This window comes from Aegilops tauschii, chromosome 7 (genome assembly GCF_002575655.3).
Source record: "Aegilops tauschii subsp. strangulata cultivar AL8/78 chromosome 7, Aet v6.0, whole genome shotgun sequence".
In the NCBI taxonomy this organism is placed as follows: Eukaryota; Viridiplantae; Streptophyta; class Magnoliopsida; order Poales; family Poaceae; genus Aegilops; species Aegilops tauschii.
The window spans coordinates 596216820-596242785 of record NC_053041.3 but is presented as its reverse complement, the minus strand read 5'-3'; positions in this window follow the sequence as shown (position 1 = coordinate 596242785).

The window sequence follows — 25966 nt, the reverse complement described above, 5'->3', positions numbered from 1 at the left end:
AGGAAGGCCGGGCCCCTGGGGCCCACGGGTCAGTGACCCAGGTGGTGGCCCCAGGTGGCCACGTCGTCGTGGCGCCGGAGAGAGCTCCGGCGAGCCTCTACCGCGGCGGAACTACGCCGGAGTCGGGCGGGATTCGTCCACACCGCACTATTTTGAGCGCGGCCGGGCTCGTTCGAACGGCAAGACGACGGCGGAGCGATCTGTGACGATCGCGGAGGCTGCGGTGGCCGGAGCTGAGCGTATCGAGCTCATCGGCGGCGAGGTTCTTCGGGCGAGGTACGGGAACGGGGTTACGGGGCGCAAGGCGAGCTACGCGAGGTGCCTACGGTGCCTACTCGACGCGAGAAGCGGAACGTTGGCACGCACGGGACCAAATGGTCACCGTGGCCACGCCGGCGACGAGGCTAGGTGGCAGCGCGTTCGGGTGAGCGTGGAACGGGCGCTACAGATGATCAGAGGAGGCAGGGGAGGGCGCATCCGGCGCAGAGGCTCACCGGGGGAGCGTGGGGTCTGGGCAGAAGGCTCGGGGAGGACCGGTGGCGTAGATCAAGGACGAGGACGATGCGGTGGCCGAGCCGGAGAAGAAGAAGAGTGCGGCGACGCGAGGGGCTCCGGGGCTCGATCCAGCGGTGTAGTGGAAGCAGAGGACCACGGCGGAGCTGTAGGACTTGCCGGGGCGACGAACGGACGGCGGTGGCCACGGCTACGGCGATCGACGGCGACGGGGGCGCTCGGGCATCTCGAACAGAGGCGAGGAAGGGGACGAGAGTGGGATTGTGGGCGCGCTAGGGTTTCGGGGGAGGGCGAGGGGGCATGTGGGGTGGGGAGATGAGGGGAGCCCGTGGCTTTGCCCTTATCCTCATCGGCGCTGCCGGTGAGGTGGTCTGGCGGGAGCGCGCTCGGGCACGCGGTCGCTACAGCAGTGAAAGGGGGAACGACCCTGAGGCGCTGCCCGGCCGGCTGGGCCTGCTGGGCTAAGGCCCAGTGGGGCAGGGGGGCTTCTGTTTTATTTTATCTTTTTATTTTGTATTTCCTTTTTCTTTTATTTATTTTCTTGTTTCTTTTCTTTTACTTAATTAATAGTTTATAGTTTTGCAAAAAGTGAAACCCACTCCTAAATTAGATTTGTAAAAATCAACTGTTCTCATAAAAAGTTTGGGACAAAAGTAAAGTACCTTGTATTCTTTATTAATTAAAAAGTATTTAAGTTATTGTTTTAGTCACTGTTTTATTTATTTTAGCGCATTCAAACACTTTTAGAAATGTTGGTTTCTCCACCATTATTACTTAGAATTTATTTGGCTCCCTCCGAACATTTTAGTTTTAATATTTAAAAACTTTTATTGTTTGCTTGATCTTGAATTTGAATTTGAATCGGTTTTGAACTAACGCGAGATTAGCAACAGTAATCGAGGTGACATGGCATCATTAGTAGAGTGTTACTGTAGCTTAATTATCCGGGCGTCACAATTCTCCTCCACTACAAGAAATCTCGTCCTGAGATTTAAGAGGGGAAGTAAGGGGGAAGTTCTGGTTACGCAATTCTAATGAGTGTCCTCGATCTTGGTTGCTCTTCTCGAAGAGGTCAATCCATTATGTTGATGTCTTCATTTCTCTTCCTCAGGTCATCGTGATGAAGTCGGCATCCTTTCTTCGGGAACTCCATCGTACTTACGAATAGGAAAGGGGCAGCTCGGCAACGATAGAAGGCTATAAGGGGTAATCATCGGGGGTTATCCCATGAATGAACACATGGGTATCTCTCGAGTTGGTTAAATGAAACATATCGAGAGCAAAGTAAGAAGGTACAATAAGAAGTTTCAAACGGATAGACAATCGTTCGATGCCTGAGCCAAAGTGTGATAGGAGTCTAGAGCAACGAGAATAAGTATTGCTTCTGAAACCAGAATGGATCACTAGGAAGATGACCCATGAATTACATACGAAATCATGCGCGAGGAATAACTTTGGCAACAAGGTGTACAGGAGAGTCAGGTTTCGGTCATGTGGAACTGTGGGTTATGGGCCCACTATGTGGGTTAAAAGTAGGAAGGGTGATGACGTCTTGCACGATCATGTAAGCAAGGCATGTCAGAGGATAGCCTATCAGTTATGTCGGCAACAACATCGGTACCAAGGGCGAGGGACGAAGAGAACCATTTTCCTGTGCGTTGAACGAGGCGGACCAATAGGCAAAGTTCTCGTCCATCGGTGGCTACCGGAGTGTCATCAACAATAGTAACAGGGTCTTGCTGACAGAATTGTACACCGAGGTGTTTACATAGGCAGGAGAATATTACTGCTTAGATCATACATATCACAAGAAAGGTTAAACCAAACAATGGAAAGGAAAATATGATTATCAGATTAAACAGAACAATGGAAAGGAAAATGTGTTTAAAACACATATTTCAAGGGTATATCCTTCCCAAGGACAAGCAGAGCATGATATCCATAACAGGATATAATGTAGAAAACTCTTTAGGTAAGGGAACAGAAATTTCATGACATTACCCATACAGCGGTGTTTGGATAATTGAGCAGCAAACATTTAGCATTGGGCTTCAAATGTTCTTGTTAAAAATCGGAGTACCATAGACATGCTTCGAGATAGCATTGACATGGTCAACAGGTGAAAATCAGACTTTGGAAACAAAAAGGATCCATCAGGAACAACTTATAGAATAAGTCTTACAATTTCCTCACGGAAGAATGACTAACCTTGCCAAAAAGGAAACTATAATAATAGGTCCTCCGGCTAGGTGTGTTAGTCATGACATCACCTTACCGGGTCATAAATAGACCAATGTTATAACTCTTGGAAATATGTTCCAACCATCATATCTGACCGAGATTCAGATCTGATTGGTGTCAGGATAACTCAGACTCAGGATGCCTAAGAAGAAAGGTGCAACACAAATTGTCGAAACAACATCGAAGATTCTTGGGAGATGAACTATGGAAGCGAGTTCTGAACAAGGGTTCATCATTAAGTCAAGGAGAGGTGAGGAGGTGACTGATTGACTCAGCGACAATCCATTGAGATTTCCAAAAGATGGATTTCCACAACTATGTGAACAAGGAGATAACATTAGCTAGATCGAATGACTCAATGATGTATGCTCGAGGAAAACATACACAATTAAACATTGGTTGAAAGGTGCACCCGAATATGGGCTTAGGTAGCATGATCAATGTTAAAATGGTGATTCAATAACCAATACACAAGGAATGAAACTATTGTTCATTAACTTACAAGCAATAGGGTTGCTGGAAGTTTTGAATTTTACACATCACAGTTCATTTGTGGGTACTTCGGTTAAAATCAACATGGGGACCAAGAACTGAATGTAGACGACAAGATGTATTACTATATCAGGAATTCTTAAGAGGTGGTGAAATTCTCACGACATTCTTGATATAAAAGATGGTAATACTCCAAAGTAAAGAAGAACAAATGCTGGATAGCAAGGATCTCAAGGTATAACACAAAACTGTTGGGAATCGTAGCATAATTAAAAATTTTCCTACGCTCACCAAGATGCATCTATGGAGTCTACTGGCAACGAGGGGAAAGGAGTGCATCTACATACCCTTGTAGATCGCGAGCGGAAGCGTTCCAATGAACGTGGATGACGGAGTCGTACTCGCCGTGATCCAAATCACCGATGACCGAGTGCCGAACGGACGGCACCTCCGCGTTCAACACACGTACGGTGCAGCGACGTATCCTCCTTCTTGATCCAGCAAGGGGGAGGAGAGGTTGATGGAGATCCAACAGCACGACGGCGTGGTGGTGGATGTAGCGGGTCTCCGGCAGGGCTTCGCCAAGCTTCTGCGAGAGAGAGAGAGGTGTTGCAGGGGAGGAGGGAGGCGCCCAAGGCTTAGATCTTGCTGCCCTCCCTTCCCCCCACTATATATAGGGCCAAGGGAGAGGGGGGGCGCAGCCTTGCCCCTTCCTCCAAGGAAGGGTGCGGTCAGGGAGGAGTCCTTCCCCCCCAAGGCACCTCGGAGGTGCCTTCCCCTTTTAGGACTCTCCCTTTTTTCTTATCTCTTGCGCATGGGCCTCTTGGGGCTGGTGCCCTTGGCCCATATAGGCCAAGGCGCACCCCTTACAGCCCATGTGACCCCCCGGGGCTGGTGGACCCCCGGACCCCTTTCGGCACTCCCGGTACAATACCGATAAAGCGCGAAACTTTTCCGGCAACCAAAATAAGACTTCCCATATATAAATCTTTACCTCCGGACCATTCCGGAACCTCTCATGACGTCCGGGATCTCATCCGGGACTCCGAACATCTTTCGGGTTTCCGCATACATATATCTCTACAACCCTAGCGTCACCGGACCTTAAGTGTGTAGACCCTACGGGTTCGGGAGACATGCAGACATGACCGAGACGCCTCTCCGGTCAATAACCAACAGCGGGATCTGGATACCCATGTTGGCTCCCACATGTTCCATGATGATATCATCGGATGAACCACGGTGTCGAGGATTCAATCAATCCGTATGCAATTCCCTTTGTCAAACGGTTGTTACTTGCCCGAGATTCGATCGTCGGTATCCCAATACCTTGTTCAATCTCGTTACCGGCAAGTCTCTTTACTCGTACCGCAATGCATGATCCCGTGACTAACGCCTTAGTCACATTGAGCTCATTATGATGATGCATTACCGAGTGGGCCCAGAGATACCTCTCCGTCACACGGAGTGACAAATCCCAGTCTCGATCCGTGCCAACCCAACAGACACTTTCGGAGATACCCATAATGCACCTTTATAGTCACCCAGTTACGTTGTGACGTTTGGCACACCCAAAGCACTCCTACGGTATCCGGGAGTTGCACGATCTCATGGTCTAAGGAAAAGATACTTGACATTGGAAAAGCTCTAGCAAACGAAACTACACGATCTTTTATGCTATGCTTAAGTTGGGTCTTGTCCATCACATCATTCTCCTAATGATGTGATCCCGTTATCAATGACATCCAATGTCCATAGTCAGGAAACCATGACTATCTGTTGATCAACGAGCTAGTCAACTAGAGGCTTACTAGGGACAGGTTGTGGTATATGTATTCACACATGTATTACGATTTCCGGACAATACAATTATAGCATGAATAATAGACAATTACCATGAACAAAGAAATATAATAATAACCATTTATTATTGCCTCTAGGGCATATTTCCAACAGTCTCCCACTTGCACTAGAGTCAATAATCTAGTTCACATCACCATGTGATTAACACTCACTGGTCACATCACCATGTGACCAACATCTAAAGAGTTTACTAGAGTCAACGATCTAGTTCACATCACTATGTGATTATCACTCAATGTGTTCTGGTTTGGTCATGTTATGCTTGTGAGAGAGGTTATTAGTCAACGGGTCTGAACCTTTCAGAATCGTGTGCTTTACGAATATCTATGTCATCTTGTGGATGCTACCACGCGCTATTTGGAGCCATTTCAAATAATTGCTCTACTATACGAATCCGGTTACTACTCAGAGTCATCCGGATTAGTGTCAAAGTTCGCATCGACGTAACCCTTTACGACGAACTCCTTTCCACCTCCATAATCGAGAAAATTCCTTAATCCACTAGGTGCTAAGGATAAGTTCGACCGCTGTCATGAGATCCTTTCCCGGATCACCATTGTACCCTCTTGACCAACTCATGGCAAGGCACACTACATGTGCGGTACACAGCATAGCATACTATAGAGCCTATGTCTAAAGCATAGGGGACGACCTGCGTCCTTTCTCTATCTTCTGCTGTGGTCAGGTCTTGAGTCTCACTCAATACTCACACCTTGTAACACAGCCAAGAACTCCTTCTTTGCTGATCTATTTTGAACTCTTTCAAAGTCATGTCAAGGTGTGCTGTCTTTTGAAAGTATCATCAGGCGTCTTGATCTATCTCTATGGATCTTGATGCCCAATATGTAAGTAGCTTTATCCAGGTCTTCCTTTGAAAAACTCCTTTCAAACAACCCTTTATGCTTTCCAGAAATTTTACATCATTTCGGATCATCAATATGTCATTCACATATACTTATCAGAAATGTTGTAGCGCTCCCACTCACTTTATTGTAAATACAAGTTTCTAACAAACTTTGTATAAACCCAAAAACTTTGATCACCCCATCAAAGCGTATATTCTGACTCCGAGATGCTTGCTCTGATCCATGGAAGGATCGCTGGAGCTAGCATACCTTTTAGCATCCTTAGGATCGACAAAACCTTTCTGATTGTATCACATACAACCTTTCCTTACGAAAACTGGTAAGGAAACTTGTTTTGACATCCATCTGCCAGATTTCATAAATGTAGCTAATGCTAACATGATTCCGACGGACCTAAGCATCGCTACGGATGAGAAAAACTCATCGTAGTCAACTCCTTGAACTTGTGAAAATACTCTTTGCCACAAGTCGAGCTTCATAGACGGTAACATTACCGTCCATGTCCGTCTTCTTCTTAAAGATCCATTTATCTCAATGGCTTGCCGATCATCGGGGCAAGCTCACCAAAGTCCATGCTTTGTTCTGATACATGGATTCTATCTCGGATTTCATGGCCTCGAGCCATTCGTCAGAATATGGGCCCACCATTGCTTCTCCATAGCTCGTAGGTTCATTGTTGTCTAGCAACATGACTTCCAAGACAGGATCACGCATTACTCTAAAGTAGTGCGCATCCTCGTCGTCCTACGAGGTTTGGTAGTGACTTGATCCGAAGTTTCATGATCACTATCATAAGCTTCCACTTCAATTGGTGTAGGTGCCACAGGAACAACTTCCTGTGCCCTGCTACACACTAGTTGAAGCGACGGTTCAATAACCTTATCAAGTCTCCACCATCCTCCCACTCAATTCTTTCGAGAGAAACTTTTCCTCGAGAAAGGACTCGTTTCTAGAAGCAATTACTTTTGCTTCCAGATAGGAGGTATACCCAACTGTTTTTTGGGTATTCTATGAAGATGCATTTATCCGCTTTGGGTTCGAGCTTATCAGCCTGAAACTTTTTCACATAAGCATCGCAGCCCCAAACTTTTAAGAAACGACAACTTAGGTTTCTATAAACGGTGTCGTCTCAACGGAATTGCGTGGTGCCCCTTTTAAAGTGAATGCGGTTGTCTCTAATGCCTAACCCATAAATGATAGTGGTAATTTGATAAGAAACATCATGGCATGCACCATATCCAATAGGGTACCATCACACTATGGTGTTCCAGGCGGTATTAATTGTGAAACACTTTCCACAATGTCTCAATTGTGTGCCAAACTCGTATCTCAGATACTCATCTCTATGATCATATCACAGACATTTTATCCTCTTGTCACGACGATCTTCAACTTCACTCTGAAATTGCTTGAACCTTTCAATAATTCAGACTAGTGTTTCATCAAGTAAATACACTCAGCATCTACTCAAATCATCTGTGAAGTAAGAATATAACGATATCCACTGCATGCCTCAGCATTCATTGGACTGCATACATCAAAATGTATTACTTCCAATAAATTGCTCTCTTGTTCCATCTCACTGAAAAACGAGGCCTTTTAGTCATCTTGCCCATGTGGTATGATTTGCATGTCTCAAGTGATTCATAATCAAGTGAGTCCAAACGATCCATCTGTATGGAGTTTCTTCATGCATATATACCAATAGACATGGTTCGCATGTCTCAATCTTTTCAAAAATGAGCGAGTCCAAAGATCCACCTACATGGAGCTTCTTCATGCGTTCTACACCAATATGACTCAAGTGGCAGTGCCACAAGTATGTGGTACTATCATTACTATCTTATATCTTTTGGCATGAACATGTGTATCACTACGATCGAGATTCATTTTAGGTGCAAGACCATTGAAGGTATTATTCAAATAAACAGAGTAACCATTATTCTCCTTAAATGAATAACCGTTTTGCGGTAAACATAATCCAATCATGTTCAGCGCAACCACCAAATCTCGATGGTAGAGGGAGCATGCGATGCTTGATCACATCAACCTTGGAAACACTTGCAACACATATCGTCATCTCACCTTTAGCTAGTCTCCATTTATTCCGCAGCTTTTATTTCGAGTTACTAACACTTAGCAACCGAACCAGTATCTAATACCCTGGTGCTGCTAGGAGTACTAGTAAAGTACACATTCATATAACGTATATCCAATATACTTTGTCGACCTTTCCTGCCTTCTCATGTACCAAGTATCTAGGGTAGTACTGCTTCAGTGACCGTTCCTCTCATTACAGAAGCACTTAGTCTTGGGTTTGGGTTCAACCTTGGGATTCTTCACTAGAGCAGCAAACGACTTGCTGTTTCATGAAGTATCCCTTTTGCCCTTGCCCTTCTTAAACTAGTGGTTTTACTAACCATCAACAATTGATGCTCCTTCTTGATTTCTACTCTCGCGGTGTCAAACATCGCGAATAGCTCAAGGATCATCATAACTATCCTTGATATGTTATAGTTCATCACGAAGCTCTACTAGCTTGGTGGCAGTGACTATGGAGAACTATCACTATCTCATCTGGGAGATTAACTCCCACTCGATTCAAGCGATTGTGGCACTCAGACAATCTGAGCACACGCTCAACGATTGAGCTTTTCTCCCTTAGTTTGCAGGCTTAAGAAACTTGTCAGAGGTCTCATACCTCTTGACGTGGGCACTAGTCTGAAATCCCAATTTCAGTCTTCGGAACATCTCACATGTTCTGCGACGTTTCAGAAACGTCTTTGGTGCCACAATTCTAAACCGCACCGAACTATCACGTAGTTATCAAAACGTGTATGTCAGATGTTTTGTAACATCTACAGACGACGCTGAGGTTCAGCACACCGAGCGGTGTATTAAGGACATAAGCCTTCTGTGCAGCAATGAGGACAATCCTCAGTTTACGGACCCAGTCCGCATAATTGCTACTACCAACTTTCAACTAAATTTTCTCTAGGAACATATCTTAACCAGTAGAACTAAAGCGCAAGCCATGACATAATTTGCAAATACTTTTTGACTATGTTCATGATAATGAAGTTCATCTGATTATGAACTCCCACTCAGATAGACATCCCTCTAGTCATCTAAGTGAAACATGATCCGAGTTCAACTAGGCCGTGTCCGATCATCACGTGAGACGGACTAGTCAAGATCGGTGAACATCTCCATGTTGATCGTATCTTCTATACGACTCATGCTCGACCTTTCGGTCCTCCGTGTTCCGAGGCCATGTCTGTACATGCTAGGCTCGTCAAGTCAACCTAAGTGTATTGCGTGTGTTCCGAGGCCATGTATGTACATGCTAGGCTCGTCAACACCCGTTGTATTCGAACGTAAGAATCTATCACACCCGATCATCACGTGGTGCTTCGAAACGATGAACCTTCGCAACGGTGCACAGTTAGGGTGAACACTTTCTTGAAATTATTATAAGGGATCATCCTACTTGCTACCGTCGATCTAAGCAAATAAGATGCAGAAACATGATAAACATCACATGCAATCAAATAGTGACATGATATGGCCAATATCATCATGCTCCTTTGATCTCCATCTTCGGGGCACCATGATCATCCTTGTCACCGACATGACACCATGATCTCCATCATCATGATCTCCATCATTGTGTCTTCATGAAGTCGTCACGCCAACGATTACTTCTACTTCTATGGCTAACTCGTTTAGCAACAAAGTAAAGTAATTTACATGGTGTTATTCAATGACACGCAGGTCATACAAAATAATAAAGACAACTCCTATGGCTCCTGCCGGTTGTCATAATCATCGACATGCAAGTCGTGATTCCTATTACAAGAATATGATCAATCTCATACATCATATATATCATTCATCACATCTTCTGGCCATATCACATCACATAGCACTTGCTGCAAAAACAAGTTAGACGTCCTCTAATTGTTGTTGCAAGTTTTTACGTGGTTTGTAGGTTTCTAGCAAGAACGTTTCTTACCTACGTATGACCACAACGTGATTTGCCAATTTCTATTTACCCTTCATAAGGACCCTTTTCATCGAATCTGTTCCGACTAAAGTAGGAGAGACAGACACCCGCTAGCTACCTTATGCATCTAGTGCATGTCAGTCGGTGGAACCTGTCTCACGTAAGAGTACGTGTAAGGTCGGTCCGGGCCGCTTCATCCTACAATGCCGCCGAAACAAGAAAAGACTAGTAGCGGCAAGAAGAATTGGCAAACTCAACGCCCACAACTGCTTTGTGTTCTACTCGTGCATAGTAACTACGCATAGACCTGGCTCTGATACCACTGTTGGGAATCGTAGCATAATTTAAAATTTTCCTACGCTCACCAAGATGCATCTATGGAGTCTACTAGCAACGAGGGGAAAGGAGTGCATCTACATACCCTTGTAGATCGCGAGCGGAAGCGTTCCAATGAACGTGGATGACGGAGTCGTACTCGCCGTGATCCAAATCACCGATGACCGAGTGCCGAACGGACGGCACCTCCACGTTCAACACACGTACGATGCAGCGACGTCTCCTCCTTCTTGATCCAGCAAGGGGGAGGAGAGGTTGATGGAGATCCAACAGCACGACGGCGTGGTGGTGGATGTAGCGGGTCTCCGACAGGGCTTCGCCAAGCTTCTGCGAGAGAGAGAGAGGTGTTGCAGGGGAGGAGGGAGGCGCCCAAGGCTTAGATCTTGCTGCCCTCCCTTCCCCCCACTATATATAGGGCCAAGGGAGAGGGGGGGGCGCAGCCTTGCCCCTTCCTCCAAGGAAGGGTGCGGCCAGGGGGGAGTCCTTCCCCCCCCCCCCAAGGCACCTCGGAGGTGCCTTCCCCTTTTAGGACTCTCCCTTTTTTCTTATCTCTTGCGCATGGGCCTCTTGGGGCTGGTGCCCTTGGCCCGTATAGGCCAAGGCGCACCCCTTACAGCCCATGTGACCCCCCGGGGCTGGTGGACCCCCTTGGTGGACCCCCGGACCCCTTTCGGCACTCCCGGTACAATACCGATAAAGCGCGAAACTTTTCCGGCGACCAAAATAAGACTTCCCATATATAAATCTTTACCTCCGGACCATTCCGGAACCTCTCGTGACGTCCGGGATCTCATCCGGGACTCCGAACATCTTTCGGGTTTCCGCATACATATATCTCTACAACCCTAGCGTCACCGGACCTTAAGTGTGTAGACCCTACGGGTTCGGGAGACATGCAGACATGACCGAGACGCCTCTCCGGTCAATAACCAACAGCGGGATCTGGATACCCATGTTGGCTCCCACATGTTCCACGATGATATCATCGGATGAACCACGGTGTCGAGGATTCAATCAATCCGTATGCAATTCCCTTTGTCAAACGGTATGTTACTTGCCCGAGATTCGATCGTCGGTATCCCAATACCTTGTTCAATCTCGTTACCGGCAAGTCTCTTTACTCGTACCGCAATGCATGATCCCGTGACTAACGCCTTAGTCACATTGAGCTCATTATGATGATGCATTACCGAGTGGGCCCAGAGATACCTCTCCGTCACACGGAGTGACAAATCCCAGTCTCGATCCGTGCCAACCCAACAGACACTTTCGGAGATACCCGTAATGCACCTTTATAGTCACCCAGTTACGTTGTGACGTTTGGCACACCCAAAGCACTCCTACGGTATCCGGGAGTTGCACGATCTCATGGTCTAAGGAAAAGATACTTGACATTGGAAAAGCTCTAGCAAACGAAACTACACGATCTTTTATGCTATGCTTAAGTTGGGTCTTGTCCATCACATCATTCTCCTAATGATGTGATCCCGTTATCAATGACATCCAATGTCCATAGTCAGGAAACCATGACTATCTGTTGATCAACGAGCTAGTCAACTAGAGGCTTACTAGGGACAGGTTGTGGTATATGTATTCACACATGTATTACGATTTCCGGACAATACAATTATAGCATGAATAATAGACAATTACCATGAACAAAGAAATATAATAATAACCATTTATTATTGCCTCTAGGGCATATTTCCAACAAAAACATGAACAAGTTTGTGTTGGGAGGAGGCAAGAATGTTGTCGATGATAACACAATTCATCGAGGGGCAAGGATGGTATTTCTCATCCTGAATTTCGACACACAACTTGGAAGAAATCAAACTATTGACAATGATCACGACAAATTTTTCGAGAGGTTTTCAAGAAGATGTAATTGATCGACGATGACATCAAGTCAAAGGAATGATGAAAGCGAAAGGTTATTGGAACCACGGGTAGGACACAAACTCGAAATCAAGTTTGCTGTTCAAGGAGAAGTGATATGACGAGGAAGATCGACGCAAGATTAGCTCACTGTCGAAATTTGTGCGCTGGGAAGGACCAGGTAGCACAGTTAAAATCGGCACGATAATGACATAGCCGAGCAGGCTAGGGATGACGTGATCGAGTACGAACTCGTAAGCAAAGGAGATTACTAAGAGTTGTTTAATCGTGATGCGGACTCGATTCAGTTATCGATGTCCTTGAGTGTTTAATAACTCGGAGCCCGTGAAAAATTGGAATCAATGAGAATGTAATACTTGATGGAGAACTCATAAGAAGTTATGCAATTCCGTGATAATCTCGAGATACCAGGGGGGTAATATTCGACGACAAACCAAAGTAGAGGTTGGACTGGGGTATTGCTCTTACAGAAGACAAGTGCTTAAACTTGTACGAGAAATGGTATTTAAAGGAGAACATGGTCGGAACCACGATTGCAAAAGGCCAGATCCCAGATATAAGATGAACTTATACCGAGGGAATAATTAACTTAAGAGAAGCTTTAATGATAAGATCTACATCGTGTCCATGGGCATGAACACAAAGTTCAAGGTCGACTCCCACTTCTCCAATGCATAACCTGTTATCCACTTCTCGTTATCGAAGTTGTAGTGTTGAAAAGTTATCTGGCGAAGCACCAGAAGAGTATGACTCGTGAAAACTTCCGGGTTCACACGGTTTTAGAGAAGGTATAGGTTCAACCCATCGGGGCATCTTAGAAACATATACCACAAGCTTCAAGAGTAAATATCACCAGCTCAAAAGCAGAGCAAGGTTGAGAAAGTAGAGGATACAATTTACCAAAGGCATTATGTATCCGAGGGAAGGCTCACAAGGTTATTGAATATGAAGGACGCTGTCGGATAAAATCCATTAAAGGATCTGTCGGTCCATAACAGAGCTGATGTGAGCATCGGCACACAACCAGAGGAAGTAACAATGCAAAGGCATTGGATTATAGAAACAACTGACTAATCCAGAGCTCAACTGCAAAGGAATTATGATTTTCAAATCAAGGGATCAGAAGCAATGTTCTGATTAGGGATGGATAAGTTGAATAGTCTTAGGGATACAATCGACAGTAATTTGATTAGTCGAGAACCAGCTCATGTTAGAAAAAATGACGTCTGAGCCGGAAGGATGAATTCTAGGATATGATTGAGGATTGCGAGCATTCGCAACATATTGAATCAATGGACTCAAAATGATATTTGACAAAGGATGCCAATAAGATTACCAGACTTAAGGGATTAACCATAATGCAAGCAAGCAAGAATTTCAAGAGCAAGAGGATGCTCAGGATTTTTGGAAGATCGAATGGTATTTCGAAAACTTTTGTGAAACACATGAACAACTGGGAAAGAGCGGATACTCGATAAGCGCGAGGAATTATCCGTAAGGGTATTCATGAGGTAAGAATTGTATAGCAGTAAGCTCAAAGGATTCTTGGAACGGAGAGCGGTTCGGGGCATCTTGTATTAACAAGATCAACTTGGAATAGAATTAAGAACGACGGTTGTAAGTATTTATCCATAGGGATAGATCAGTGGTAGGGAATTGCAAAAGCAACGAGCACAAAGTCTAGAAAGAGAATCGGGGAGTAACTTCGAAATCTTCTGGTGCAGTAGGTGATCATCTGTGATAAGGGGCTCTCCGGGAGAAGTAGTTACGAGAACCTAGAGTCAGATTTAGTAAAATCATTTAACCCGAATAGAAGAGAGATCAGAGTCCCAGAGTAAGGATCGAGGAGTAAAAGATCCTAATACCACCCAATGGTGACGTGGGCCCGTAAGCCACACAGCCATGTTAGTAAAAGTTTTTCAATGACTAGACTCGACTTCGGCCAAGGAGTTGGAAAGGGGATTCCTACAGGCAGTTGGCTCTGATACCAACTTGTGACGCCCCCGATTCAATCGTACACTAATCATGCACGCAAATGTGTACGATCAAGATCAGGGACTCACGGGAAGATATCACAACACAACTCTACAACATAAATAAGTCATACAAGCATCATAATACAAGCCAGGGGCCTCGAGGGCTCGAATACAAGTGCTCGATCATAGACGAGTCAGCGGAAGCAACAATATCTGAGTACAGACATAACTTAAACAAGTTTGCCTTAAGAAGGCAAGCACAAAAGTAGCAACGATCGAAAAGGCAAGGCCTCCTGCCTGGGACCTCCTAACTACTCCTCGAAGCCGAACTCCATGTAGAATCATCCTCGGGATCTCTAGCTCCTGGACTCCAGCATCTGGTTGCGACAACCAGGTATAGAAAGGGGAAAAGAGGGAGAAAAGCAACCATGAGTACTCATCCAAAGTACTCGCAAGCAAGGAGCTACACTACATATGCATGGGTATATGTGTAAAGGGCCATATCGGTGGACTGGACTGCAGAATGCCAGAATAAGAGGGGGATAGCTAATCCTGTCGAAGACTACGCTTCTGGCCACCTCCATCTTGCAGCATGTAGGAGAGAGTAGATGGTAAGTTCACCAAGTAGCATCGCATAGCATAATCCTACCCGGCGATCCCCTCCTCGTCGCCCTGTTAGAGAGCGATCACCGGGTTATATCTGGCACTTGGAAGGGTGTGTTTTATTAAGTATCCGGTTCTAGTTGTCATAAGGTCAAGGTACAACTCCGGGTCATCCTTTTACCGAGGGACACGACTATTCGAATAGATAAACTTCCCTGCAGGGGTGCACCACATAACCCAACACGCTTGATCCCATTTGGCCGGACACACTTTCCTGGGTCATGCCCGGCCTCAGAAGATCAACACGTCGCAGCCCCACCTAGGCTCAACAGAGAGGTCAGCACGCCGGTCTAAATCCTATGCGCGCAGGGGTCTGGGCCCATTGCACACCTGCACGTTGCGTACGCGGCCGGAAGGAGACCTAGCCCCCTTCATACAAGTGCGAGCTTATGGTCCAATGCGGCGCGTGCCACTCAGTCGCTGACGTCAAAAAGAGCTTCGGCTGATACCACGACGCCGAGTGCCCATAACTGTTCCCGCGTAGTTGGTTAGTGCGTATAGACCAAATGGCCAGACTCAGATCAAATACCAAGATCTCGTTAAGCGTGTTAAGTATCCGCGAACGCCGACCAGGGCCAGCCCACCTCTCTCCTAGGTGGTCCCAACCTGCCCTGTCGCTCCGCCAGAAAGTAAACAGTCGGGGGCCGTCAGGAACCCAGGCCCACCTCTACCGGGATGGAGCCACCTGTCCTTTCAGCCCCCTCATCAGAATCACTTGCGGGTACTCAACGAGCCGACCCGACTTTAGTCACCACATGTGTCATGTATATAAAGTATATAGTATATACCCGTGATCACCTCCCGAAGTGATCACGGCCCAGTAGTATAGCATGGCAGACGGACAAGAGTGTAGGGCCACTGATGGAACACTGGCATCCTATACTAAGCAGTAGGATAGCAGGTAAGGGTAACAACTGTAGCAACAATAACAGGCTATGCATCAGGATAGGATTAACGGAAAGCAGTAACATGCTACACTACTCTAATGCAAGCAGTATAGAGAAGAATAGGCGATATCTAGTGATCAAGGGGGGGGCTTGCCTGGTTGCTCTGGCAAGGAGGGGTCGTCGTCGACGTAGTCGATCACAGGGGGAGCATCGGTCTCGGGGTCTACCGGAGAGAAGAGGGGGAAGGAACAGTAAATATAAAGCAAACATAGCATCACAAAGCATAACGTGGCAATATGCTGTGCCGGGTGTGACCTAACGTATGGCTACAAGATATAGGTGAAGGGGGAATTCAACCGGGAAGGTGTTCCCGGTTCCGGACCTGTGTCAGACAGATGACCAGAGGGGGAATGTTGCATGTTCAACATGCTAGGGGCATGTGACAGATGAACGGACCGCGTATTCGGATTCATTGGATTTTTCTGAGCAACTTTCATATAGAAAACATTTTCATCCGAGGTACGGTTTATTTTCTACGAATTTTCAAAGATTAAAGCATATTCTGAAATTATTTAAAATAACAGAAAAGGAAAATATGACGTCAGCAGAGTGTCAGCTTGACATCAGTAGGTCAACAGACCCGCTGACTGGTCAAACTGACCAGTGGGTCCCATCTGTCATAGACAATAGGGCTAACAGAGGTTAACTCAAACTAACTAAGTCAATTAATTAGAAGGAGCCCACCTGTCACTGTCTAATTAGGTTAATTAAATTAGCTTAATTAACTTCGTTAATTAGGGGGTGTGGGCCCCATCTGTCAGTTGCATGGGCCGGTCCAGTCAGCATGGTGGACCGGGTCAACAGGAAGGCCGGGCCCCTGGGGCCCACGGGTCAGTGACCCAGGTGGTGGCCCCAGGTGGCCACGTCGGCGTGGCGCCGGAGAGAGCTCCGCCGAGCCTCTTCCGCAGCGGAACTACGCCGGAGCCGGGCGGGATTCGTCCACACCGCACTATTTTGGGCGCGGTCGGGCTCGTTCAAACGGCAAGACAACGGCGGAGCGATCTATGACGATGGCGGAGGCTGCGGTGGCCGGAGCTGAGCGTATCGAGCTCATCGGCGGCGAGGTTCTTCGGGCGAGGTACGGGAACGGGGTTACGGGGCGCAAGGCGAGCTACGCGAGGTGCCTACGGTGCCTACTCGACGCGAGAAGCGGAACGTTGGCACGCACGGGACCAAATGGTCACCGTGGCCACGCCGGCGACGAGGCTAGGTGGCAGCGCGTTCGGGTGAGCGTGGAACGGGCGCTACAGACGATCAGAGGAGGCAGGGGAGGGCGCATCCGGCGCAGAGGCTCACCGGGGGAGCGTGGGGTCTGGGCAGAGGGCTCGGGGAGGACCGGTGGCGTAGATCAAGGACGAGGACGATGCGGTGGTCGAGCCACAGAAGAAGAAGAGTGCGGCGACGCGAGGGGCTCCGGGGCTCGATCCAGCGGTGTAGTGGAAGCAGAGGACCACGGCGGAGCTGTAGGACTTGCCGGGGCGACGAACGGACGACGGTGGCCACGGCTACGGCGACGGGGTCGCTCGGGCATCTCGAACAGAGGCGAGGAAGGGGACGAGAGGGGGATTGTGGGCGCGCTAGGGTTTCGGGGGAGGGCAAGGGGGCATGTGGGGTCGGAAGACGAGGGGAGCCCGTGGCTTTGCCCTTATCCTCATCGGCACCGCCGATGAGGTGGTCTGGCGGGAGCGCGCTCGGGCGCTCGGTCGCTACAGCAGTGAAAGGGGGAACGACCCCGAGGCGCTGCCCGGCCGGCTGGGCCTGCTGGGCTAAGGCCCAGTGGGGCAGGGGGGCTTCTGTTTTATTTTATCTTTTTGTTTTGTATTTCCTTTTTCTTTTATTTATTTTCTTGTTTCTGTTTTCTTTTACTTAATTAATAGTTTATAGTTTTACAAAAAGTGAAACCCACTCCTAAATTAGATTTGTAAAAATCAACTGTTCTCACAAAAAGTTTGGGACAAAAGTAAAGTACCTTGTATTCTTTATTAATTAAAAAGTACTTAAGTTATTGTTTCAGTCACTGTTTTATTTATTTTAGCGCATTCAAACACTTTTAGAAATGTTGGTTTCTTTATCATTATTACTTAGGATTTATTTGGCTCCCTCCGAACATTTTAGTTTTAATATTTAACAACTTTTATTGTTTGCTTGATCTTGAATTTGAATTTGAATCGGTTTTGAACTAACGCGAGATTAGCAACAGTAATTGAGGTGACATGGCATCATTAGTAGAGTGTTACTGTAGGTTAATTATCGGGACGTCACAAATTTACTCTCAGAATCTCAGTTAATCACCCCTACTTTTTATGTTCAAGGGAAACAATCATCACATTATGGCATATGTCACCACACATCGATGGATTTGCTATTTCACAGGCAGTTAGAAAAATCATGTGAGTCAATTTTTGGTGGTGCAGAGGACCAACGCCCGAGGCTGAGTGGAGGCCGGCATAGTGGGCCGTAGCGTCCCACGCGAACCATGCCAGGACCGTACCCAAGTCGGGGCCTCAATGCCGTTGTTGGGAAGAGCTACATTGCATTGGCTAGGTTCGGTCTAGGGTGCGAGGTCATTGGCCCAGGTCGGCTTAAGTAGGGTGGCAGGTAGGCTGGCGGTCCGGTAGTGGGACGGGGTAAGGGGCCAATGCGTTCGTGGGGGGAGGAAGAAAACTTAAAATCTAATGGCTCGGACCAGTTCGAGTGAAAATGATTTTTTTAGTTAACCGATGTATATATGACCTCCGATTTTAATGGTTGATAATTGTCTTCTTCAAAATCCTAAAAACCTTAAATCAGGTAATAACAGGTTTGGACGACCTGGAAACACCATAGACCATGGCGATTCCCGTGCAACGCAAACATCCGAGATGTTGGCACGACCAAAAAGGGTCAGATCATGGAACACTGACAAAATGAGGTGATTTTGGCCTCGAGAGTTGTCAGTGCCGTCTGGTTGTAATGAATGGATCCGGATGTGAATGTTGCCGCAACGCCCTATGATACTGGTACAAACTGCTCGCCATTAGATCTTTATTTTTCATGTGGTTCTGGAAATATCATCATATGTCATTAGAACATTTGCTCAAGAAATCTCTAATCAAACGTTTTGCTTGTTTCCATTTTGTCTAACGAGACATGAATTCACATATGAGCAGCAAGAACATGAGCTAAATTAATAGCCATCATTAAAATAAATCAATAGTATAATCTAATCACTCCCATCATCGGGAACGAGGATACCTTTTGACATGAAAGTTATCATATAAAATAACATTACACATAAGTCCCAAAATTAGAAAAAAAATCACAATGAAAATGACATTCAAATTAACATAAATGATATATATGACATTACCACTGAGTAAGCATTAAACTTGACATTCACAATGAAAATGATATTAGTATTGACTATATAAAAAGTACATCATAAAGTTATCCAAATATTAAAATTCAGGCATCAAAATTATATCAAGATTCATCAAATAATAATATTTAGCACATCATAGTTGTCAAATAAATAACAACATACTCTTATTCCGTAATGCGTCTCTTAATAATTATATAATGCATAAACACAAAATTTATTTTGCCCATAATTAGTATCAACTAAAGATTATTTTAACACATAGTGCAGTGCAGTGAACTAAACCATGTACCAATAAAATTATCCTTAATGTGGCCTTAAGACATTAGTAAGATCACATCATTAAGATAGCCTTGAGTTTGACATGAACATAAACTTCATATTCAATTAATTTTTATAAATGAAAGTTCCAAATAAATTTGTGAGTGTCTCACAATTGTGATTAAGATTATTATTCTTTTAAATTTTATTTTATCATAAATTTATACTAAAGAAAAATTATCATAATTAAAAATTGCATAAAAACGACATTAACATTAGCACTATATTCTTTAGCATATTGTTAGGCAATTAACAGGTGAATCATATGTAATCAGCCTAAAAATAATATAAAATGTTACTGATCTTTTAAAAAGTTAATCTTTTTCACTGCTTCACATTTAATACTGAACTTACATTTTCTTTATTTATTTATTATACTGAACTATTTTACTTTAACTTATCTCGTCATTAAATTCATATTATATTGTGTTGATACATCACCCGATAAAATATTAAATACTACATTTTAGGTATAACAAACAGAATTACAAATGTAATCACACTCTTATGCAATTAACATTCATATTTGTTAATTTGCTATCGTATTTATCAGTAAGAAATATCTTTTGTCTAATTTATTTAAATTTTATCACAATTTTTATTTTAATTATATAGTCTTAGTAGTTAAATAAAAAAACCTCTATTACAATGTATTTTCCCATGAATTTGGTGAAACAAAAGTATCTCAATAATCCAGAAACAAGGTTATGCCTCTCGACGTATTATATTACATTTGTATTGGTCCTTATTCAAAGCATTGCTAAATATCTACATAAATCGTTATAGTCTTCTAAGGTGTAAAAATCTAACAAATTATCTTCCATTTTTCTGTAGATAGGTAGTTAATCACGGTCACATGTGTTATCTCTACACTTTGTATTGAAATCATATCATTGGTGCACGAGCATTAAAATTTAAAATTTTGCATGTTGTGGTGATATTTGTTTGACATTTAATATATTTTAGAAAACTAGATTAAGGCATGAATTGTGTGCTCAATTCAAAGGTACCAACACTTGAGCTTGAGGAACACGGTCAAAAACAAGTAAATCCTCCCCGATTCTGCCGCCATCTCGCACAATTCGGGCTTCCCCACTGTTGGATCCTCTTCCCAACCTCTCCGCCATTAGATCTTTATTTTTCATGTGGTTCTGGCAATCGCATGACGGCACGACTCCTGCAGCGCGGATCTCATCACGCTCCACAGTGATACGCATCAATCTCGTTTCGATCTCCACCCCGGTGATTGGCTTGGGGCTCACTCGCATTGGGTCGTCCAGTCCACATGATCAAATCCGATCATGGGTAGGGTTACATGCGTTGCTTTACGTGATTGGTGATCGCCGTTTGTGTGCTTTGACAAGCTCAGAACCAGTCTCGACCGTACGGACCCCAAGTCGCCAGCATGAGCAAGAAAACCAGGGCCTCGTACGGAGCAATTATTATTCGAACGCGGGCAGGGTTCGGTGCGTTTGCACTTTGAATTTCAATGCAATTTACTCGCCCTTTTTTCTATCTTACACAAGTAACCCCGGCAGTACGAGCTGGTGAAGCAGCATAGTTCTGTACAAATGGGTGCGATGCGTATGCCGGTCTTCGTCTTTTGAATAGAGATTCACTCTCAGCTCACAATGTCAGGCAACGTGCTGCCTGTGTACGTACGCCGGCACAAGAAAATACTCGTACAATGCTCTGGATCTCTGGTGGAGTGGACATTCTTCTCGTATGCGAGGTGATATGAATAAGTTGGTGAATCGTCTCCGTGGTTTATTTTCGCTGGTTTTTTCGTCTCTCTTTTCACCACCCCCTTCCACCCTGGTCCGCGGTTTATTTTCACTGGTTTTTCTCTCCACTCTTTATTACAACCAGAACTTTCCTAACATATAACAAATCACGGATCTAACTTCCTTAAATTATGCAAATCAATTGATTCCTTTTATTGGTTCAATTTGTCTTAGGAAACAAATAACAGATTTTCAGGAAACAAATAATACATTTTAATCTAACTTCCTTAATTTATGCAAATCAATCGATTCCTTTTATCGGTTCAATTTGTCTTAGGAAACAAATAACAGATTTTCAGGAAACAAATAATACATTTTAATCTAACCCTAACTTATCTAAATCAATCGATTTCTCTTATTAGTGAGATTTGTTTTAGGAAACAAATAACAGACACGTCACAACTTTCCTCCCAATAAATAGTTTCTTAACATTTGCAAACTTTCCTAATCAGACACGTCACAAACGGGCAGGTACTGATATCACGTTACCATACAATAAAACCCCATTTGCATATAAATCAGTTCAAAAATCCTAACTTTCCTAAATTTTTACCTTTCCTTGATAACAACCAATATTTCCTATGTTTTCCATCTATTGAAGGAAATCACCCCTTCATCGATATTAGCATTTTTTTGAACTGAGATCTCCGGATTATGATTTTTTTTGCGATTCTTTCCAATTGTGACCTCTCCTTTCACTCCGGCTCCTTCTCGCATAAACACCTCCACCACAGCCAGGTGACACCGCCCCAGACCTCCTGCCTCTCCACACCTTCTCCGCCACCTCCTTCTCGTACTCCATTAACAATCCCTCTGCCACATTTGTCCACGGCGGTGTCGAGGGCATGGCGCAGCAGCGTACCAGCGGTAGAGCAGCGCATAGTAGCAGGAAGCAACACGCAGCAGGCGAGGCAAGCGGCCGACGGTGGAGGGCAGAGATGCGTCCGGCGTGGCTGAGGGGGCGGCCGGCAGAAGATGGCCACGACTAGAGGCGGCGCGAGGCAGGGGCGCGAGAGCGGGGCGAGCGAAGGGATAGGCGGCAGCAGACGGGGCGAGCGCAGCCAGGGTGTGTGTCACGCGGGGCACAGTGGTGCGGTGGCTGCGGCGAGCGCGACGGCAGCGGCGGGCGCGACCGACGCGGTGTAGCACGGGCGTGGGCATGGAGAGGGAGTGGCCCCGCGGGCGCGGAAGAAGAGCGGCAGGCTCGAGCATGGGCGTGCATAGGAGCGGGCATGTGCCACGGGGTCAATCCGAGGAGCTCGGTGGCTACCCCTGCAATGGCCATGGCGGACGGCGGTTATCGGCCATGGCGAAATACCTAACGAGAGCAAACGAGAGGGGAAACAGGGGAAAGGCAAGAGGAGATCATGGCGGTGTCAATGGCGCCCTAGGGGAAGACATGGGAGCTCGGGGCGGCGCGGATCGAACGGCAATGTCACGGTGGCCCAAGGTTGAGGAAGACGGCAGCGACGTCGATGCGGGGGTGCTGGACTTGATCTCGTTGGCGCAGACGAAGTAGCGAAGGCGTTCGGAGCTCCTCGACAAGCTCCTAGCCCGCAGGGAGGGCAGTGGCCATGTGGACGGTGTCGGTCATGGTGGCCGTGGCGTCTGACTTCGTCCAGATCGACGGGATCGAGCGAGCGAGGAGGAGAAGTGGATTTGGAAGGGGGCGTCGAGGAGGAGTGAGGCCATGGGGCCAGGGAAGGAAGTGCGTCATCCTTATCCATTCCCCTTCGATGCCAGCGAGGTGGTCGGGCGGGAGCCCGGCTCTGTAGCGACGCGGCTCGGGGAACAGGAGAAGACGACCACGTGGGGACTCGGGAGGGGAACAGGAGAAGACGACCCGAGGGGCAGGGCGAATCCCTTTTACATCGTCCTTTTGGTTTTTCAATGTATTCTAATCTGTTCTCCTTTTTAACACCGTTTTCTATTTATTCTTATCAACTAAATGGTCTCTACTCCTAATGTCTCAGTTGGTAGTCTCCGTTTCGGGTTTATTTTCGTCCCACCTCCCGAGTGAGGGAGAGGGGGAGAGAGAGTGAGGAAGAGGAAGGGAGAGGGTGTGTGTGAGAATTTGATGATAAAGAAGGTCGTCAATGTCACTTAATATGTATGAGAATATTAAATATAATATTAACATAATTGATATTGAACTTTTAAAGTTAATGTGGCCCCGTTGCAACGCACGGGCGTTCTTCTAGTTCACTCTGGGTGACGAGTGACGGACGACGAGGGTTCGGTTCACCCACTCTCCTCGACTCGTGCTATTCTTTGCCCGTGCCCATGCGCCATGCTCACTCACTCCTCTTCATGTTATCGACGAGATAAACTTAAGTGCTCGATCAGGTCGGGCGAAGTAAAAATATGGATGCCGCGCGCATACGTAATCTATATACTTTGCTTATGTACATCCACCATGGAAGGTGGCGCCAGCCTCTGCATGTTAACGCGTACTACTACGTGGCAAAGAAAAGGTGTGTCAGTGTCACGTAGTGAGGTGGCCATGTCCGGTTCACGCAGGAGCAGCCTCAACCACTCCGAGGTGAGCCAAGTCCACCCATGAACTATTGCTGCCACAGGTTTTGTGGAAGGGTCGGATCTGGACAAGCATTGAACTTGATGATGCATGCAACGTTTGAAAATCGATGTCGATCGGGAGCTACCTGTAGCCGTCTAGTTGTAATGAACAGACTGGTGGTGGTATACTACAAGGATAAGGCGATCTTCCCGTGTCCAATGTGGATGCTGCAAGTGATTTAATCGCGATGTTCATGTGTGTCTCTTTGGTATGGTTTCACTTGCGCCACACACGCGGCTAGCTGTAGTTAATACGGTGCCGGATCACCGAATGCTCTGACCGATGAGAGCAAGTACAATAGTAGATTTACAGCCCGCTTACATGGCAATTTTGCCTATGTAAAGGAGACACATGAAAAAGTAAGGGGAGTGGGATCTCATGCAAGAGGCTAGCTATATGTGTGTTCCTAAGCAAATGCAATAAATATGACGAAAGAGACAGAGAGAAGATGAGAAAAAGTACTACCAACTAAACTTGGTGCACGAGTGATTATATTTGTTGGCTATAAAAATTGTTGGTTGTATTATTAACATTTTCTAGCCAGCAGTTGGTTGTATTATTAACCATGCTCTGATAGTTGTTGGTTCAGGTCATTGGGATTTGAACTTTCCAAAAACGTGGACGTCTACCGTACAGTAGATAGTCTTAACCACCAGTGTCTGCCAAAGAGAGACAAAACTGGAATTCTACAGTACAAACTCCAATGCCTTCTTCTCCATATTTTTATTTTTCATAACCTTTTTTCGCGCTTTAGTTCTTTTCCTAAAGCTTTACCCATCTGTTCGAGAACACTCAACCACATTTGGTCATCAGAGTAATTTACTATCAAATATCAGTTAATCACCCCTAGTCTTTATGTTCTAGGGAAACAATCATCACATTATGGCTATGTAACCACACATCGACGGGGTTGCTATTTCACATGCAGTTAGAAAAATCGTGTGAGTCGATTTTTGGTGGTGCGGAGGACCAACGCATGTGGCTGAGTGGAGGCAAACATAGTCGGCCGTAGTGTGCTCGACAAGACTGAATTTGGGGCCTCAACGTCGTTGCCCGAGGAACTACATCGGATTGGCTGGTTTGGATCTAGGGTGCGAGGCCATCATGTCGTCTTGAGTAGGGCGGCAGGCAGGCTGACGGCCCAGTAGTGGTAGGAGGGAGGGCCAATGCGTTCTTGGGGGGAGGAAGGGAACTTAAAATCTAACGCCTCAGACCAATTCGAGCGGAAGTGTTTTATTTAGTTAGCCGATGTATATGTGACCTACTATTTTTAATGGGTGATAATTGTCGTATCAAAATGTTTAAAAGGCCTAAATCAGGTAATAACAGGCCTGGACCACGAGAATTTGTGTGAAAATGTTTCGTCTTGAAAATGGGAACGTTTCGACGTGTACATGATTTGTAATGTCAAATGCCTCTAGAAGAAACGAGAATGGTGGTCGAAAGTCCTTAAGGCCCTATTTGGATTACCTTTTTCTTTTAAATACACCTGTAAAGGTTTCTTATGTCCACCCACCGATTTTGTTTCCAGCCAGAAAACACTCGTGTCCGGTTAGATACAATTGTAAATTTAATACCATAGTATTAAATTACAACCATACCAAGCGCAGCCTAAACAAATGTGCTGTTGTAATTCTTGGCAAAGGTGTGCTATATTTGACCATTTGCACCGATCCTTTATTGTCACCGCAATGTGGAGCCTTTCGTGTTGGAGGTTCATGCATGCCAAGTAGGAAATTTTGTTGAGATGACATACAATTAAATCAAAAGAAAAAGAAAAGAATATTTGGTATCATAATAAATAATGTGTTAATATGTTTCATGCATGACTATGAAATGGGACCATCTGAAGTACTGGCCTGCAATACTATATGTTATGAAGGTAATATCATAACTTGGTATTATATGTATAATATTAGCATATGATACTCCTCCGTGCCAGTGGCCTAAGGATCTGGCTCGCAGCCGATGGAATTACATGCAATGGTGATTACATTTTTTTAGCATTGGAAACACTTAATTGAGTCACCCCAGAAAAACACTTTATTAACTCAAAAAGTTTTCAGGGATAGAGATAATCTCTGGTCTATTACCCAGATACACATGCCGACCATAATGTGATG